This window comes from Somniosus microcephalus, chromosome 10 (assembly GCF_052327205.1).
Source record: "Somniosus microcephalus isolate GS21.2 chromosome 10, FLI_Smic_1.0, whole genome shotgun sequence".
Taxonomy (NCBI): Eukaryota; Metazoa; Chordata; class Chondrichthyes; order Squaliformes; family Somniosidae; genus Somniosus; species Somniosus microcephalus.
In genome coordinates, this window is record NC_140996.1 from 20,199,829 (window position 1) to 20,216,666 (window position 16,838).

The following is a 16,838-nucleotide window of genomic DNA, read 5'->3' on the forward strand; positions in this document are numbered from 1 at the left end:
AAAGAAAGATTTGCTTCTGTTTACTTGGGGTATAACACCAACGTGTATTTGAAGAAAAATATAAAAAGAAGTGTGATATGAAAAACCTTCCCATGTGATTTTCACTGATTCAGAAGTTTTGCACATAGCTTGACTTATGCAGACGCTAAGGGGGAAAGATTGGGTGTCACCACTTTTGGGGCGCTTACGTCACCGGGGCGCTAATTTAATTAAAGGGGAGGGGCCCAGCACTGCGCCCACCGGCACGCTGCTGGACCACCGGGGAGCGGGGTGCCGTGAAAACAAGAGGTGGGCTAGGCTGAGCGATCGCGGCCGGCATGCCGAAAAACAAAGGGGAAGGTGGCAGTTGCTGGCAGTCGGCTAATAAAAATGGCCACACGACACCTGCCCTTTAACTTGCGCCGCCGCCACTGCAAAAATGCCCCCGATCCTGTCAGACATATTGTGCGGTGATAGGTCAGGGGCGCAAGGAAAGTTTTACGGCTGGGGCGCAAGCCGTGCGCTGCGCACAGCGATGGCGCAGCGCCATGGGGCGCGACTGGCTACTGCCGCCGCTAACCTCCCGCTGAATTTCACGGGAGGTGTTAACGGTGCCGTGCCCAGGCACTAGGGGAGGTGCTAATCAACCCAATTTTTCTCCCTAATTGTCTAACTCAGTGCTGAGGAAGATGTATAATCCATTTATTTCAAAAGCACAATATGAAAAAGTATTTGTATAAACAGAAATTCAAATGAATGAAGTTGTTTTTATTATCAAAGTAAAGCTAAGAAATTAATTTTTCTATACACAAATAAGACCATAAAATTGCATCTAAGACTTTTTGCATCTATCCTTTAAGGGAAGGGTGGGTCATATTGGTTATAATCATAATTTAGGATGTCTACTTTAAATTGGTTGCAAGTTTTCCCCCTCCCAAGAGACTGCATGGTTAGGGAATGGGACACTGGTGTTTGAGGTTCATGACTGGATTGGACAGGCCTCATATATTCCCTACCTTCATTTCATGTCTTCATCAACGCATGCACCCCTTTGTACCAATTTTAGATCAAATTTTATGTAAAGCAGTATTATACTCTAAAATAAAAAACTCCAATAAAAATTATAACTGTTTAACGTATTAAATCGGTAAATTGGAACTGATTACTGAAATGGTTTCATGTTTATTTCTTTGTTACTGATAGTCCAGCCTGTTGAATCCGTGATTCTTAAAGTATGATGTTTTCCAATAACTACACAGAGGCTGTAACTTAACAATCAACAGGTTGTAATGATATCAGCAAATAGTGATGATATTTGTCTGTGTTTGATTACTTATGCCTTATAGCATATTTGTCTGTGTTTTTGATTACTTGTGCCTGACCAGCAGAGGTCATGTGAGAGACAAGCAGTCCAGAGGAGTTTTACTTTCAGTTTCATTCTAGATGCATCACAGCATAGTGTGTTCTGTAAAAAGCTGTAGAAAGTCTTGAACAAGACTTTAGATTAAACAACATTCTCTTTCAGAAATGAGTCTTTATTGAACCCAAAAAGAAATCAAAACATGATGTCAGAAGTGGCTGAAAGAGAAAAAATCTGAAGTTAGCAACTTGATGGGACAGTGAAAGCAGTTGTGGCAAGTAAGCGAAATCAGCTCTCCACAGATTAGCAAGCCAGAAGAGAACATCGTTGCTTACCATTAGAGAATAGCTAACGAAGTGAAAAATGGAAGGTTTACACCCACCGGCGATGCTTCAATTAACAGGTAATGTGGCTGAAAATTGGAGGAGATTCAAACAACGTGTAGGGTTGTATTTATCAGCAATCGGAGCTGACGAGAAAAGTAATAAACAGAAATCGTCACTGTTCTTACATGTCGTGGGTGATGCAGCGCTGGAGGTATATAATAATTTCATATTTGCTGTTGATGGAGACAAAATGAAGCTAGATAAAATAATGGAACAGTTTGAGACCTACTGCATACCTAAATGCAACGTAACCTTTGAGAGGCACAAATTTTTCACATGTGTACAGAAAACCGGCGAGACTATTGATCAGTATGTGACTGAACTGAGAAACTGGAGCAAATCGTGTGAATTTGGGGGACTCACAGACACGCTGATAAAAGACAGACTGGTGTGTGGTGTTCCAGATAATGGTTGTGGTGTATGTGCCTTTAAAAGCAATTGTGGTGTATGTGCCTTTAAGAGCCCCAGGTGTGCGCAATGCCGGTAATTGCCACTGGGGCTATATAAGCCTGTGTATTGTGTATATCCTTTAGAACCCCCCCCCAGACTTGCTTAGTAAATACCTATGAACCAACTCCTGTCTTCAGTGTCTTTATCTACACACGGACACTACAGTGGCGACGAAGTGGAAACGGACTTACCTGCAATTCGGCAGCACCTCAAGGACATCGATTCCTCCAGCGTCCAGAAGACTCAAGGAAGTAATAGAAACTGTGGTTTCACCAGCTGGCCAAGCTGGTGGCAGGTACTGCGCTAATCCTTCCTGGGCGTCAGGCTGGGGCTCCAGCGGCGGGCTCTACAGCTGAGACAGGCAGCGAAATCGGAGGCAAGCAATAACGGACTGGGAGGGTGCACTCGGGAGACGGCCGGCGTGGCAAGCAGGTCAGCGTTTAGACCTCCGTCGGGAACGAGTCTCCAACAGTGAATAAACGGAAACCACAGTAAAACAGCGTTGTTATCGGTAGCAGCGGCGGGAAAGCGCAGGAAGCGCCATATCGTTGCTACAGAGAGAAAAAAAAAAGCGCGGGAAGCGCCATATCTTTTTTTGAAATGCCTAAGTCTGGCAATATTGATGCTTTTGATAACAAGATAGAGGATTGGACCACATATGGAGAAAGAGTGGAGGTGTTTTGCACCGCAAATGGAATAGAAGATGAAAAAAAAGCTTCAGTGCTTCTGGATCTAATGGGCGCAGAAACATACAAGCTGTTACGCAACTTAATCACTCCAGCCGAACCGATGGACAAGAATTTTGAGGAGATTGTTGATACCCTACACTGCCAATTCGAGGCAGGACTGGCAGATTCTCTGCAAGACAAATTCATCTGCGATCCCCTAAGTGTAGAAACACAAAAAAAGGTATCTTCTGGAAAAGATTTAACACTGGACAAGGCTTTCAGTGCAATAGGAGCGGCAAAGATACAGCAAAGGCCACAGGACTTCGGCACCCATGAAATGACACGGGGTTTCGAAAGATGTTATCGCTGCGGCAGATCCAACCATGACCAGAGGGATTGCTGGTTCAAAGAAAAAGCATGCAGGCGATGCGGAAAGATGTGACACATTCCACGTGTATGCCGATCTGAAAATAAAATATCCACTAATGGGAAAAGAATCAATAAGGAAAAGCACAGAAAGGTACAAATGATGACGGACAGTAGCTCCAAAGACCAGAAGAGCGATAGCGACTCCAGGAACAAGAGACTAAGCTCTCTCAAATTACGTAATGTAATTGCCAATGAAGATTACCAGACCATTTGGGTTACCCTCATAATAGCAGGGTCCCCAGTTAAAATGGAGCTAGATACAGGATCAGCTCTAACCGTAATAAATCGACGAGATTACGAGAGGCTATTTTCGCATATACCTCTAAAAGACACATCCATTATCTTAAAAACATATACGGGGCAGAAAGTATACCCCAAAGGAAAAATAAGGGTGCCTGTGGTATACAACGGCAAAGAAATACAAAAGTTGTATTTATACATTCTACAAGATGGTGGTCCACCGTTGTTGGGACGTGAATGGATAAGGAAGATACGTTTAGACTGGCACTCCATTCAGGCACTGACGGTGACCAGTAAGGAAAAAAACAATGATGACATCATACCTGAACGATTAAAAGACATCTTGGCCAACGCCAAAGAAGTGTTTCAAGAGAAACTAGGAACCTTGAAAGGCATCACCGCCTCAATAAAAGTGGAAGATGCAGCAATTCCAAAATTTTTTAAGGCAAGACCGGTGCCATACGCAATACGTCCGGCAGTCAAGGCAGAGCTGGAGAATTTGGAAAAGGCAGGTGTATTATCCAAAATAGATTGGAGCGAATGGGCAACACCCATCGTTCCAGTCATGAAAAAAGCATTGAAAAATAACTCTGAGGAACAGAGAAAAATTCGCATCTGTGGGGACTTTAAGGTGACTGTAAACCCGGTCCTTCACACGGTACAGTATCCTCTTCCGAGGATAGAAGATATTTTCGCCTCACTATCCGGAGGAAAACGTTTCACAAAAATTGACTTGGCACAGGCATATCTACAGATGGAGGTTGAGGAGACCTCTAATAAGTATCTCACAATAAACACACACAAAGGCCTGTACCAGTACAATCGACTGATTTTTGGAGTAGCATCAGCTCCAGCTATCTGGCAAAGAGCTATGGAGCAAGTCCTGCAAGGGATTCCGGGGACTCAGTGTTACCTAGACGACATCCTTATAACAGGAGAAAACGACAACGAGCACCTTGCCAATTTGGAGCAGGCGCTCACTAGGCTGAAAGAACGGGGCCTACGAGCAAATCGCCCCAAGTGCGAATTTTTCCAAAATCAGATATCATATTGTAGCCACATAATTAATAAGGAAGGGTTGCATAAGTCACCTGAAAAAATTGAAGCAGTTATAAAAGCCCCAGCACCTGAAAATGTTTCACAATTGAGGTCATTCCTGGGATTAATAAATTACTATCATAAATTTTTACCGAACTTATCAACTATTCTACACCCTCTTAATGATCTTCTACACACAGGAGTGATTTGTAAATGGAACGAAGACTGTAAACGTGCCTTCCATAAATGTAAAGACTTAATCACATCCGAGAAAGTTTTGGCTCATTACAACCCATCACTACCAATCAGACTGGCGTGCGATGCATCCCCTTACGGCATAGGAGCGGTATTGTCCCATAGATTCCCTGATGGCTCGGAACGGCCGATAGCTTTTGCGTCACGCTCATTGAACTCAGCTGAGCGTAATTATTCCCAGATAGACAGGGAAGCACTCAGCCTGGTATGGGGAGTGAAGAAATTCAACCATTACCTACACGGACAAAAATTTACCTTGCTGACTGACCATCAACCCCTCATCTCCATATTCAACCCTAAGAAAGGTGTCCCCATTATGACGGCACAAAGACTACAGAGGTGGTCCCTTTTTCTAGGGGCACACCAATACAACATTGAATACAAAGGGTCAAAACAGCATGGGAATGCTGACGGTTTATCGCGCCTGCCGTTGCCAACGATAGAAGAGGCACCTACAGTAGACCCAGTAGAGATATTCCACTCTACCATAGTCGAATGTCTACCAGTAACAAATTCTGCCATCGAAAGGGAAACGAGAAATGACCCGACTCTCTCACGAGTCTACGATTTAACAGTGAAGGGATGGCCAGCACATGGCGAACCACTGTTGCCAGCATTCTCGCAAAGAAGAGAACAGCTGTCAGTGTGCCGAGGAACCTTGATGTGTGGATCCAGAGTGGTGATTCCACCCAAACTCCAGGATAAAGTGCTAAAGGAGCTTCACGAGGGGCATCTGGGTGGAGTGAAAATGAAGAACCTAGCTAGGGCGTTTGTATGGTGGCCAGGTATCGATGGAGACATCGATGACATGACCAAGAGCTGCCTAGGATGCCAGAAGGTCCAAAATGCTCCGCCACAGGCCCCTCTACATCCATGGGAGTGGCCCTCATCTCCCTGGCAAAGGGTGCACATCGACTTTGCTGGTCCATTTATGGACTCAATGTTCTTAATCGCAGTTGATGCACACTCCAAGTGGCCGGAGGTAATAAAGATGTCCTCCACCACCACGGAAAAAACCATCACAGTATTAAGGACCATATTTGCCAGGAATGGGCTGCCGGAACAGATATGTTCTGATAATGGACCGCAATTTGTGTCCGAAGAATTCAGAAAGTTCTTAAAGAACAATGGGGTAAAGCACTACACGTCCGCCCCATACCATCCCGCCACCAATGGATTGGCTGAAAGGTTTGTCCAGACCTTCAAGAAGGCCATAAAGGCCATGGGTAATGAAAACATAAAACTTCAGCACAAGGTGGATAACTTCTTATTTGCATATAGGAATGCAACACATATGGTTACAAACCAAACTCCCGCCATGATGTTCTACAATAGAAACCTAAGATGCCGGCTGGATTTGGTCAAGCCCAACATCCGAAGGGACGTGGAGAACCGGCAGTTTCAGGGCATGAATGAAAGGCCAACTAGGGCCTTCCAGATAGGCCAACCGGTTTTGGCCCGGGACTACCGTACCAAGAAATGGCAGCCTGGAACTATCTGCACACGACTAGGACTACTGATGTATACCGTGGACATCGGAGAAAGCATAATAAGGCGCCATGCTGACCAAATCATCAAGTCATCCGAAAAGGGACAACCTACACCCCCACGCTATACATCTAACGATGAAGTAGAGATACCCATATCTACCTCCGATCCGGTGATACTGGAACCCGATGAACCCGACACTGGCCTTCAAGCTGAATCAGCCTTGCCAGAAGAACCTACTACACCACCAGAAACTACTACACCCCCGAGGCGTTATCCGGACCGAGTCAGGAAGCCTCCTGAGAGACTAACTTATAATTAATTAATACAGCAATGTATATTATTTTGCATATAACATGTAATTAATAATTACTTAAAATATGATGTACTAGTTAGCTAGAAGGGGAGGAATTGTGGTGTATGTGCCTTTAAAAGCAATTGTGGTGTATGTGCCTTTAAGAGCCCCAGGTGTGCGCAATGCCGGTAATTGCCACTTGGGCTATATAAGCCTGTGTATTGTGTATATCCTTTAGAACCCCCCCCAGACTTGCTTAGTAAATACCTATGAACCAACTCCTGTCTTCAGTGTCTTTATCTACACACGGACACTACAATGGTCTAAGGGAAAGGCTGCTAGGAGAGCAAGATCTAGACCTGGGAAAAGCCATAGCATTGTGTAGGGCTACAGAGACTGTGAAGTTGCAGGCAAAGGAGCTGTTCAGTGACAGTAGCTGCAACGTGGATGCAGTGAGAAAGAACGGATACAAACCGTTTAACAAAGAGAGCGCCAATGTGAAAAAAGAGACGTGGCCAGCAAACGAAAATGAAAGAGACAATCGGAAGTCATGTAGTCGATGCGGTGCACAGCATCCACCAAGAACGTGTCCAGCATATGGTAAAACATGCAATAGATGCAACAAAAACAACCATTATGCCCGTTGCTGTAAGAACCAAGCGCAACAAAGCAAGGTCCATACAGTAGATGAAAGCGAGATAGAGGAATTCAATGTAAATGTTGTGTCTGAAAACAAAAAAGAGACTGGATGTTGACACTAAAAGTGAATGACATACACATTCCATTTAAATTGGATACTGGAGCACAAGTTAATGTGATATCAGAGATCGATTTTAAGAGAATTAGACCCAGACCAAAGTTACATGGAATACAAGTGAAAGTGACCGGATACTCAGGTACTGATATACCAGTGAAAGGAAAATGCATTGTCAAATTAACACACAAGGACAGAGAGCACACGCTAGCATTAATCGTGGTGCCAAAGGATGTGCAAGCCATACTAGGGTTAAAAGCCTGTGAGAGACTGAACCTGGTAAAGAGAGTCCTCGTTGTGGAAAGCGAAGGAGAGACAGTCTATGATGAACTCATGAAAGAGTACAAAGACCTATTTAAGGGTCTAGGCTGTGGTGTATGTGCCTTTAAGAGCAATTATGGTGTATGTGCCTTTAAGAGCCCCAGGTGTGCGTAATGCCGGTAATTGCCACTTGGGCTATATAAGCCTGTGTATTGTGTATATCCTTTAGGAACCCCCCCCCCCAGACTTGCTTAGTAAATACCTATGAACCAACTCCTGTCTCCAGTGTCTTTATCTACACACGGACACTACAGTGGCGACGAAGTGGAAACGGACTTACCTGCAATTTGGCAGCACCTCAAGGACATCGATACCTCCAGCATCCAGAAGACTCAAGGAAGTAAGAGAAACTGTGGTTTCACCAGCTGGCCAAGCTGGTGACAGGTACTGCGCTAATCCTTCCTGGGCGTCAGGCGGGAGCTCCAGCGGCGGGCTCTACAGCTGAGACAGGCAGCGAAGTCGGAGGCAAGCAATAACGGACTGGGAGGGTGCACTCGAGAGACGGCCGGCGCGGCAAGCAGGTCAGCGTTTAGACCTCCGTCAGGAACGAGTCTCCAACAGTGAATAAACGGAAACCACAGTAAAACAGCGTTGTTATCGGTAGCAGCGGCGGGAAAGCGCGGGAAGCGCCATATCGTTGCTACAGAGAGAAAAAAAAAGCGCGGGAAGCGCCATATCTTTTCTGAAATGCCTAAATCTGGTAATATTGAGGCTTTTGATGGCGAAATAGAAGATTGGACCACATACGTGGAAAGAGTAGAGGTTTATTGCACTGCAAATGCAATAACAGATGAAAAAAAAGCTTTAGTACTTCTGAACTTAATGGGCGTGAAGACATACGGGCTGTTACGAAATTTAATCACTCCAGCCAAACCAAAAGGCAAGACTTTTAAAGAAATTGTTGATACCCTGCAGGAGCATTTAAACCCAACACTGCTGCTGATAGCGGAACGATTCAAGTTCTTCAAGAGAAATCAACACAAGAATGAAAGTAACGCTGATTACCTAACCGAATTAAGAAAGCTATCAAAGTACTGCCAATTCGGAGCAGGACTATCGGATTATCTTCGAGACAAATTTGTTTGCGGTCTCTTAAGTGAAGGAACACAAAAAAGACTGCTTTCTGAAAAAGATTTAACATTGGACAAAGCTTTCAGTATGGCTGTATCATACGAAGCAGCAGCAAAAGGAGCTGCAGAGATACAACAAGAGACACAGGACTTCGGCACCCATAAAATGACACAGGAGTTCGGAAGATGTTATCGCTGCGGCAGATCCACCCATAACCAGAGGGACTGCTGGTTCAAGGGCAAAGCATGCAGGCAATGTGGTAAGATTGGACACATTGCACGGGTATGCCAATCTGGACAAAATAAATCCACTGACAGAAAACAAAAAATCAATAAAGAAAAGTACAGGAAGGTACAAATGATGACGGACAATAGCTCTGAAGACCAGAATAGCGATAGCGACTCCGGAAACAAGAGACTAAGCTGTCTCAAATTACATAATGTACTTGCCAAAGAGGATTACCAAACCATTTGGGTTACCCTCACAATAGCAGGGTCCCCAGTTAAAATGGAGCTAGATACAGGATCAGCTCTAACCGTAATAAATCGACGAGATTACGAGAGGCTATTTTCGCATATACCTCTAAAAGACACATCCATTATCTTAAAAACATATACGGGGCAGAAAGTCTACCCCAAAGGAAAAATAAGGGTGCCTGTGGTATACAACGGCAAAGAAATACAAAAGTTGTATTTATACATTCTACAAGATGGTGGTCCACCGTTGTTGGGACGTGAATGGATAAGGAAGATACGTTTAGACTGGCACTCCATTCAGGCACTGACGGTGACCAGTAAGGAAAAAAACAATGATGACATCATACCTGAACGATTAAAAGACATCTTGGCCAACGCCAAAGAAGTGTTTCAAGAGAAACTAGGAACCTTGAAAGGCATCACCGCCTCAATAAAAGTGGAAGATACAGCAATTCCAAAAATTTTTAAGGCAAGACCGGTGCCATACGCAATACGTCCGGCAGTCGAGGCAGAGCTGAAGAATTTGGAAAAGGCAGGCGTATTATCCAAAATAGATTGGAGCGAATGGGCAACACCCATCGTTCCAGTCATGAAAAAAACATTGAAAAATAACTCTGAGGAACAGAGAAAAATTCGCATCTGTGGGGACTTTAAGGTGACTGTAAACCCGGTCCTTCACACGGTACAGTATCCTCTTCCAAGGAGAGAAGATATTTTCGCCTCACTATCCGGAGGGAAACGTTTCACAAAAATTGACTTGGCACAGGCATATCTACAGATGGAGGTTGAGGAGACCTCTAAAAAGTATCTCACAATAAACACACACAAAGGCCTGTACCAGTACAATCGACTGGTTTTTGGAATAGCATCAGCTCCAGCTATCTGGCAAAGAGCTATGGAGCAAGTCCTGCAAGGGATTCCGGGGACTCAATGCTACCGAGACGACATCCTTATAACAGGAGAAAACGACAACGAGCACCTTGCCAATTTGGAGCAGGTGCTCACTAGGCTGAAAGAACGGGGCCTACGAGCAAATCGCCCCAAGTGCGAATTTTTCCAAAATCAGATATCATATTGTGGCCACATAATTAATAAGGAAGGGTTGCATAAGTCACCTGAAAAAATTGAAGCAGTTATAAAAGCCCCAGCACCTGAAAATGTTTCACAATTAAGGTCATTCCTGGGATTAATAAATTACTATCATAAATTTTTACCGAACTTATCAACTATTCTACACCCTCTTAATGATCTTCTACACACAGGAGTGATTTGGAAATGGAATGAAGACTGTAAACGTGCCTTCCATAAATGTAAAGACTTAATCACACCCGAGAAAATTTTGGCTCATTACAACCCATCACTACCAATCAGACTGGCGTGCGATGCATCCCCTTAAGGCATAGGAGCGGTATTGTCCCATAGATTCCCTGATGGCTCGGAACTGCCGATAGCTTTTGCGTCACGCTCATTGAACTCAGCTGAGCGTAACTATGCCCAGATAGACAGGGAAGCACTCAGCCTGGTATGGGGAGTGAAGAAATTCAACCATTACCTACACGGACAAAAATTTACCTTGCTGACTGACCATCAACCCCTCATCTCCATATTCAACCCTAAAAAAGGTGTCCCCATTATGACGGCACAAAGACTACAGAGGTGGTCCCTTTTTCTAGGGGCACACCAATACAACATTGAATACAAAGGGTCAAAACAGCATGGGAATGCTGACGGTTTATCACGCCTACCGTTGCCAATGATAGAAGAGGCACCTACAGTAGACCCAGTAGAGATATTCCACTCTACCATAGTGGAATGTCTACCGGTGACAAATTCTGCCATTGAAAGGGAGACAAGAAATTACCCTACTCTCTCACGGGTCTACGATTTAACAGTGAAGGGATGGCCAGCACATGGCGAACCACTGTTGCCAGCATTCTCGCAAAGAAGAGAACAGCTGTCAGTGTGCCGAGGAACCTTAATGTGTGGATCCAGAGTGGTGATTCCACCCAAACTCCAGGATAAAGTGCTAAAGGAGCTTCACGAGGGGCATCTGGGTGGAGTGAAAATGAAGAACCTAGCTAGGGCGTTTGTATGGTGGCCAGGTATCGATGGAGACATCGAAGACATGACCAAGAGCTGCCTAGGATGCCAGAAGGTCCAAAATGCTCCGCCACAGGCCCCTCTACATCCATGGGAGTGGCCCTCATCTCCCTGGCAAAGGGTGCACATCGACTTTGCTGGTCCATTTATGGACTCAATGTTCTTAATCGCAGTTGATGCACACTCCAAGTGGCCGGAGGTAATAAAGATGTCCTCCACCACCACGGAAAAAACCATCACAGTATTAAGGACCATATTTGCCAGGAATGGGCTGCCGGAGCAGATATGTTCTGATAATGGACCGCAATTTGTGTCCGAAGAATTCAGAAAGTTCTTAAAGAACAATGGGGTAAAGCACTACACGTCCGCCCCATACCATCCCGCCACCAATGGATTGGCTGAAAGGTTTGTCCAGACCTTCAAGAAGGCCATCAAGGCCATGGGTAATGAAGACATAAAACTTCAGCACAAGGTGGATAACTTCTTATTTGCATATAGGAATGCAACGCATATGGTTACTAACCAAACTCCCGCCATGATGTTCTACAATAGAAACCTAAGATGCCGGCTGGATTTGGTCAAGCCCAACATCCGAAGGGACGTGGAGAACCGGCAGTTTCAGGGCATGAATGAAAGGCCAACTAGGGCCTTCCAGATAGGCCAACCGGTTTTGGCCCGGGACTACCGTACCGAGAAATGGCAGCCTGGAACTATCTGCACACGATTAGGACCACTGATGTATACCGTGGACATCGGAGACAGCATAATAAGGCGCCATGCTGACCAAATCATCAAGTCATCCGAAAAGAGACAACCTACACCACCACGCTATACATCTAACGATGAAGTAGAGATACCCATATCTACATCCGATCCGGTGATACTGGAGCCCGATGAGCCCGACACTGGCCTTCAAGCTGAATCAGCCTTGCTAGAAGAACCTACTACACCACCAGAAACTAGTACACCCCCGAGGCGTTATCCGGACCGAGTCAGGAAGCCTCCTGAGAGTCTAACTTATAATTAATTAATACAGCAATGTATATTATTTTGCATATAACATGTAATTAATAATTACTTAAAATATGACGTACTAGTTAGCTAGAAGGGGAGGAATTGTGGTGTATGTGCCTTTAAGAGCAATTATGGTGTATGTGCCTTTAAGAGCCCCAGGTGTGCGTAATGCCGGTAATTGCCACTTGGGCTATATAAGCCTGTGTATTGTGTATATCCTTTAGGAACCCCCCCCCACACTTGCTTAGTAAATACCTATGAACCAACTCCTGTCTTCAGTGTCTTTATCTACACACGGACACTACATAGGCTGCATTCCAGGAGAACACACGATCAGAGTAGATAAAAGTATGACACCGGTCATACATCCATGCAGAAAAGTTCCGTTTGCTCTTCAAAAGGAACTGAAGGCAGAGTTGGACAGGATGGAAAGCCTGAACGTGATTCAGACGATAGATGAGCCAACTGAGTGGATGAGTTCCCTTGTCGTAGTGGACAAAAAGAATGGAAAGCTCAGAATTTGCCTGGATCCAAGAGATCTAAACAGAGCAATAAAGAGAGAGCACTTCAAGCTTCCTACACGTGAGGAAATCATGGCACAGTTTTCAAATGCAAAATATTTCAGCAAGTTAGATGCGTCCTCAGGATTTTGGCAGATGAAGCTGGACGAAGCAAGTTCAAGACTGTGCACGTTCAACAGTCCATTTGGCAGATACAGATTCCTAAGGTTACCATTTGGCATTGCCTCAGCTCCTGAAGTGTATCACAAGACTATCCATATGATCTATGAGCACCTGGAGGGAGTTGATACATCAATGGATGACATCATAGTATGAGGAACCACGAGAACTGAGCATGACGAGAGACTGAAAAAAGTGCTGGAAGCAACAAGGAAAACAAACCTGAAGCTGAATAGAGAGAAATGCCAGCTCGGGGTGACAGAACTGACATTCGTGGGAGATATCCTTAGCAGTGAGGGCATCAGACCAGATCCCAGAAAGGTGTCCGCCATTGAGAATATGCCAAGGCCACAATGCAAAAAGGACGTGCAGAGGTTTAATGGAATGATCAACTACATGGGTAAATTCATATCCAACCTCTCAGAAAAAATAGCGCCACTGAGAAGACTAACTGAAAAGAACATAGAATGGGAATGGAATCATGAGCATGAGAAGTCATGAAGCGATCTAAAGAAACTGCTCACAGAGGAACCAGTTCTGAGGTTTTATGACCCAGCGAGACCCATCAAGATATCATCAGATGCATCACAGAGTGGGCTCGGTGCCGTTCTTCTGCAACAATATGACTACTGGCAACCTATTGCATATGCATCGCGCTCAATGACAGACGCGGAGACGCGATATGCTCAAATAGAAAAGGAGCTGCTCAGCATCACATACGCCTGTGAAAGATTTCACCAGTTTGTGGCAGGACAAGCAATCAGTGTAGAGACTGACCATAAGCCCTTGATTGCATTGTTCCAAAAGCCACTGAATAGCTGTCCGCTTAGAATACAAAGAATGATGATCAGGCTGCAACGCTATACACTGAATGTTGCGTACACACCGGGTAAGCTGATGTATACAACAGACACGTTGTCCAGAGCTGTTGACCCAAGTGAGCCCGCAAACACCACAATGGATGAAAAAGTGAACGCCTACGTGGACATGATCACAAGTGCACTGCCCATAGCAGATGCAAAAATGGAGCTCATAAAGACTGAGACAAACAAAGATGAAACAATGAGACGACTGAGAAAAAGCATCTTGGATGGATGGCCCAACATGAAGCAAGACTGCTCACCTGATATAGCAGAGTACTGGAACTGCAGGGCGGAACTATCAGTGGTCGAAGACATCATCTACAAAGGAAGTAAAATAGTTATCCCAAAGAGTCTGAGAAGAGAGATGCTAAAAAAGATCCATGGAGGACATCTGGGAATCGAAAAGTGTAAGAAAAGAGCACGAGAGGTGATGTACTGGCCACGAATCAACCAAGATGTGACAAATGAGGTGTCAAACTGCACAATATGCCTGAAATATCGAGCAAGCAACCCGGTAGAACCACTAAAGCCACACCCAGCACCTGACAGACCTTACCAGAAGGTAGGCGCTGACCTATTCATATGTCAAGGGAAGGACTATCTTGTCATCACAGACTATTACTCCCTGTATCCAGAGGTTTGTAGACTGTACACCACCACTGCAGAAGCTGTGATAAGAAGTATGAAAGCCATATTCTCCAGACATGGTGTGGCAAGCGAGGTCTTCACAGACAACGGACCCCAGTTTAACAATGCAAATTTCCGACACTTTGCCAAAGAGTGGGACTTTGTCCACACAACGTCAAGTCCTCACTATCCACAGTCCAATGGACTAGTGGAAAAATTGGTCCAGACAGTGAAAAGACTGATGTACAAGGCAAAAGACAGTGGAACTGACTTCTACCAAAGCATGCTTGTATACCACACAACGCCGCTCGAGTGTGGTATGTCACCAGCCCAACTCCTGATGGGACGTCGGCTAAGGTCAAACCTACCCATCCCGGAGAACCTCCTGAAAACAAAAGAGGGGGAGAAAGTGAGGAAGTTCAAAGAGCAACAGAAAGAAAAGCAAAAGTACTACTATGACAGAGGAACACAAAACCTACCTGAACTCCACACTGGTGACCAAGTAAGGTTGAAAGACAAAACAAACACATGGACTCAGAAGGGAACTGTCCTGAGTGAAGTTCAACCAAGATCATACACCATTCAGACAGATGAGGGTGCTGTTCTGAGAAGAAATCGTCGAGATCTTCTCATGGGACCAGCCACAGCAGGTCAAGAGACTGATACTGGTGAACAGCCTGATCACACAGCTGAGAACCAATCATCTGAGGCAACAACTCAGATTCAAGGACAATCAATCAGAAAATCCTCAAGACATGTGAAGCCTCCTGAGAGACTCATTGAACAAATTTAAGGACTATTGTTAAAGAAGGAAGTAATGTTATCTTATTCTTTCTTCAAGTTCTAGTGTATTGACGTATTTCATGTGAACACACAAAGCAAGGGTAAAAAACCTTGATCATGATAATGATAATGTAAGTTCATTAAATGTTGTTAGTTAAAAGTAAAATACTTTTGTTTTAAGAAAGGGAGATGTAATGATATCAGCAAATAGTGATGATATTTGTCTGTGTTTGATTACTTATGCCTTACAGCATATTTGTCTGTGTTTTTGATTACTTGTGCCTGACCAGCAGAGGTCATGTGAGAGACAAGCAGTCCAGAGGAGTTTTACTTTCAGTTTCATTGTAGATGCATCACAGCATAGTGTGTTCTGTAAAAAGCTGTAGAAAGTCTTGAACAAGACTTTAGATTAAACAACATTCTCTTTCAGAAATGAGTCTTTATTGAACCCAAAAAGAAATCAAAACACAGGTGTTTACTGGAGGAGGGTAGTCTAAAGACTGACAGTACAGAGGCATGCTCAAGGCTTATGTACAGGTGTGGTCACTGCCGGTATTACAGTATACAGGAGCTGTAAAAGTCATTCTCTCCTAAAGGTACATACACTACACAGCCCATCAACCATGACATTGAGGGAAGTATCTCAACCCTAGGGCCGGTCTCTCAGTCTGGATTTCGAGTGTGATCGCTGCAGGTATGGCTAGATGGTTCTGCAAGAAATTCAGTGTCAGAGAAAAGAAACAAAAACAATATTGCAAACAACTTGTATAGAAAACAGCAAGGCTTCCAGTGTATGAATACATAAATCGCTGGTCCACAGAACTAGATTGTAAACACACCTGAAGCACACTAGGGGGTTAACTCAAGGGCAACTAGGGATGGGCAATAAATGCTGGCCTTGCCAGCGATGCCCACATCCCATGAACGAATAAATAAAGCCACAGGAGAACATAATTGGCTGTAATTTGCTGTGGCAGGGCATCTAATGGCATCTGCTGTGAGTTAGACTTGCCCTTGCACATTTAGAAACATAGAAGATAGGAGCAGGAGTAGGCCATTCAGCCCCTCGAGCCTGCTCCGCCATTCAATGAGATCATGGCTGATCATCCAAATTCAGTACCCTGTTCCTGCCTTCTCCCCATATCCCTTGATCCCTTTAGCCTTAAGAAATATATCCAACTCCTTCTTGAATATATTTAATGAACTGGCCTCCACTGCCCTCTGTGGCAGAGAATTCCACAGGTTCACCACTCTCTGGGTGAAGAAATTCCTATAGAAACATTTAGGTTTTAAAACATTTGCATAGCTTTTTGCTGAGAGTGCGAGCTGATAACGGCGCAGTGAGGGGAAAACCAGGCATCAGGGGGGCCTGAGTGAACAGGGAATGCAACTGTTTATCTCCTTAACCAATCAGATTGAAAGATTGTGAAATTAACAGTGTAAGGACTGAGAAGAAAGTGTAGATTGGAGAGGGTGAATTTGATGTCAAATCAGGTACAGAAAGAGAAATAAAGAGAAGGAAAGAAAGATTGGATTAAGAGAGACAGAAAAAAGAGACAGA